The 4,402-nt window shown below is 37.8% G+C and overlaps 1 long non-coding RNA gene across 1 annotated transcript; it reads right to left on the bottom strand.

Annotated features, from left to right (window-relative positions):
- Positions 1 to 8: 8 nt before the first annotated feature.
- Positions 9 to 3,825, bottom strand: LOC122764189. Its single transcript, XR_006359560.1, has 3 exons — positions 3,686 to 3,825; positions 1,443 to 1,949; positions 9 to 37 (listed from the first exon to the last, which is right to left on the bottom strand). It is a non-coding gene; the product is annotated as an uncharacterized LOC122764189 (long non-coding RNA).
- Positions 3,826 to 4,402: the final 577 nt, after the last annotated feature.

Consider the following 4,402-nt stretch of genomic DNA (forward strand, 5'->3'; position numbering starts at 1 on the left):
GGATCTGTGTTCAGTCCAGTGATCACACGAGAGAAAACTGTAACACATCAGGAGTTTTCTGTCAGAGAAGGTGTTTTATGAAACCTGCTGTTCATGTCACTTACATATTTGTGCCAGTAGATGGTGCTAGGCTACTCTGTATGTGACTGAAGGGCTGTTGTCTGCATTCAAGTCAGCTGATGAGCTCAGTTTTGAGAGCAAAAGTCCAATTAGATCCTGGATTACTTATTAACTGCATATTTGTTCATCAAGGACATCAAAAAGTACTAAGTACAATTACATTTCAATCATAAATGTGGATTTGATACCACTTCAAAAAAAGAATAACCTCAGTTTTGTTCAAGTCAACTTTGACCCTGGATTACTCCCAAAGTTCCAAGACAGGCTGGCTGCAGACCTGCACTGTGAGGTCTCCTGCACGGTCAGAACTGGAAGTTGATTCGAAGCCTTTCAAAATAAAAGCGAACATACCGGAAGCACGTATTTTTCGTTCCCCATGAGAAGTGTGGAGACGACGAGGTGAGTAAAAGTCAAGTGACAACAACTTTGTGTCATACAAAGAAACAGAAACAGTCTTTATTCACTAGAACGTTATGTTGCACACTATATATTGACTATATAAAGTTATATTAATTTGAAAGAATTGGGTTTTGGACTTTTGGGTAGTTTTTAGCGTTGTTATCGTATCGATAGTGCTCACTTAAATGTGCCATTTTCCTACTCAAAGACCAAGAAAACTGAGTTATATCATATAGTTTTTATATCATTTTGTTTTACTTATTACGACATTATTTGCCTCTTACAGATGCATATTTCAATCTTAAGTACCGACACTACGCCCAAAGTTGAACGCTGCACGTCATGCTGCAAGCGATTTCACTGCCCCCTGTTCCTAAAAGTGAAACCAACACAATTGTCCAAGCTGCAGAGCCACTTAGAGGCACATAGGAAAGGTGGCATTTTATTTAAAGGTAAGCATAATGTATTTGTCTGTGTGTTTGTACTCATAAGTATGAGCCAACGCTACTAACTTCTGACAGGTTGTGGTTTGGCTGGTAAAAGGGGAAAAGGAAAATGAAGGGAATGTAAGTTGCAGTGAAGAACACCTGACACCTCACCTCACAGTTTTAGTCACTTTCAAAAATGAAAAGTTTAGAATCACATTCATAACAGAGGTTATTGGTTATGTGGGTCATGTAACTAGGTATTCAGTCATTCACTTTGAATACACAAAGCTAAGTTCATTTAAAATCATCAACCCTCACACCCTCCACTGGCAAATCCATGTGGTCCACAAGGTAAGAACATAGCACAAACAATATTAAGCAATTATTCAATGAATTATGAGTAGGGCTGTAACAATATGCAATATGAAACCGAAATCGCGACCCTCAGATGCACGATCCTGTGTCGCGGTGTGAGAAGGCAGAATCGTGACACACCCCTTCCAACTCCCAGAGTGATCCCTCCCGTTCAGATCCAATGAATCATGTGACGCCTGCCTGCAAAAGTTGAGCTAGTTGAAGAACGTGAGGAAACATGGCAACCAACCCAGAAATAGCGGATCCTCCCTCTTCATGTCAGTCAGCAGTATGGCAACATTTGGGCTACATGGTGGAGCTAAAGGACGGCAATCGTGTAGTCGACAAGACCCACACAATTTGCTGTAAGTGCTTTAAGTGACAACAGATAACGGCAGAAACATTGCCAATGCTGTCGAAGCGGCCGGATTTTCACCGCATATACGTTAATCTGGCTGCGCAGAGAGCGATGGGCGTTCACCAGACGTCCCGACTCCTCGGCAGAGTGAGGACAGTTGTCACGTTTTTCCACCGCAGCACAACAGCTGCAGCTGTGTTGAAGGAGAAACAGGTGATGCTACAGCTGCCCTTACACAAGCTGGTCACTGCAGGTGACATTGTCACAGCACAGAGAGCAAGCCTCCTCTTCTGAAGAACAAGAAGAAGAAGAAGAATGTTCAACTCCCTTAAATCAAGTTTGGTTTTCTTAAGAGAAAGAAGTTGTTTATTTGTTTCATGTTTACTTACTTGATGTGTGGTTTGCAGCACAGGCAGTAAGCCTCAGTTACCTCAGTGTGAAACACTAGCCATTTCATTTACTTTGTAAATGTAAGAGAACTTGATTGAAGAAGAATTTTCAACATGCTCCAATCATCTCCACAGTGGAGTTTAGTTCTGTTTGTTTTTCAACAGTATTTTGTTACAAAGAAAACACAAGTGTTATAGCTTTGGCTATTTATGGCTATTTATATTGTTAATAATTTGCATAGTTAATCTTGTTCTTTGGTGTTCAGTTTATAAAGGTTTTTTCAACCCCCACAAAAAAAATAAAATAAATTGTGATACGAATCGAATCGTGGGTTTGGTGTATCGTTACAGCCCTAATTATGAGGTGTTACAATTGCAAACACACATAAGATATGCCTATATAAAACAATGAGTAAATCAATATGTAAATGGGTCCAACAGTGCAGGGGGCTACATTTTCAATGCTAAATAATGGTATAAAAGAACAGTCAGCAATAGGTTGGAGTGTAGATGCATTATGCCATCACACATTAAGGTGTATTTACAGAGATTTATTGTTTCAAAATTCATTTGTAGTGCACACTAAACTAACAGCTGTCCTTTTTACGAATTAAATTAAAATACTGGAGTAAAATAATGCATGTTTTGAGGAGGCTAATATTGTTTTAAGGGGATCATAACAATAGCTGTACATCTAGTTTGCACTGATTATCTGTAGAATAACCCTAGTGGGTCATAACGTTTTGTATTTTATTTTTTTAATAAAATATTTTGTTTGTTTTTTATTTTTATTATTATCCTGCGTTTTTTCACCTTATCCAGTTGAACTGGAAAGATATACCGTTTTTTTAAATCTCTTTAATTAAACACATGGATACACATAAACATATTTACATTGTAAACATAAAATAAAGACCCAAGAAATAAACATCGGGAACGAAAAATACGTGCTTCCGGTATGCTCGCTTTTATTTTGAAAAGCTTCCGATCCTGACAGTACAGGAGACCTGACAGTGCAGGTCTGCAACGAAAGGTCCTGACAGTGCAGGTCTGCAGCCAGACCCCTCTCAAAAGTTTTTAGTGCATTAAGCACTTATAGTACTTGTAGTACTTATAGTACTTAAAGCTACTAAATCAAGTCATTATTTTGATGATAATATGAATATATGACATTATTATTTCACTTTTAATCCAAATGATCATTTACAATCGTTCATTTAATCTCATTTAACATTGTGTTCGCGTTTGACGGGACTTTATGTTTCGGTTTGGACGCTTGAGTAGAATTGACATAAAGAAGAAAACATGACGTCACATTTAGGAAAAACAAAAGACGACTGACTGGAGTTATGACAGGCTGGAAGTTTCCATTCTAATCTGTCAGGATTAAGCAGTACATATACTTCATGACTGGACTTGAATACACATTCCACGTATTTGTACCTGACTTTGTTATTTCTAGCAACTTTGACTACATTTGATATCAGAAATGATTTTTGATACTCAAGTAGAGTAAATGTCAAACTTTAAGACTTTTACTCAAGTCTCACTTTAAGGTACTTGACTCACACGCACTAAATCATCATATATCATCATATATCATCATATATTATCATCATAATCACGTCATCACTCACCAGTCTGTCCTCGTGCTGCGCAGTTAAAATGGCGACTGAAGCAAAGTCACAGAATAGTTACTTTCACTTTCTCTTACAGGAAATGAGTCGAGCAGGAAATAAAGAGGCAGCGCGAGAGTTCTACATCTATGTTTGTGGACTTGAATTTATTATTTACACTTATTGTTCCTAACAGTATGATCATAAGTCTGCGGGTTTTCTGGCCTGAATTGATTTGAATATTTTCTGATCGTTATATGAATATCATATATTTAATAGAATGATTACAGTGAATTGAACACATACTACTCTAAGGTGTAAAATAGTATCAGACAAAAAACATCCAACATAATGAATGAAATATCATTGAAATAAGAGGAACATTCAATCAATAAATCCCTTCAATGTAACTGGGATTAAAGGCTTTAATGAACAAAAGGTGTTTAGAACACTTGTAATCATTGGTAGCAACTATAGGTGAGAAGAAAAGTGCAATTATTGGTGTTTGAACATCGTTGGTTTGAAATAAGTGAGCAAAGATGCTTCAGAAACGTTCCATTTCAATCAACTCTGCGTCCTATTTTGATTCACTTGGCTCCAGCGTCTGCTCAACAACTATCACTGTCAGTGGGTCAAAACAGCAGAAAACCCGCGCACCACCGCCACCGTGTGGCAGACATGTGAAGTGCGAGTAACACGACAAAACAAACAGGCAAACATGTTGATACCATGGATGTA

This window comes from Solea senegalensis, unplaced genomic scaffold, assembly GCF_019176455.1.
Source record: "Solea senegalensis isolate Sse05_10M unplaced genomic scaffold, IFAPA_SoseM_1 scf7180000017305, whole genome shotgun sequence".
NCBI classification, from domain to species: Eukaryota; Metazoa; Chordata; class Actinopteri; order Pleuronectiformes; family Soleidae; genus Solea; species Solea senegalensis.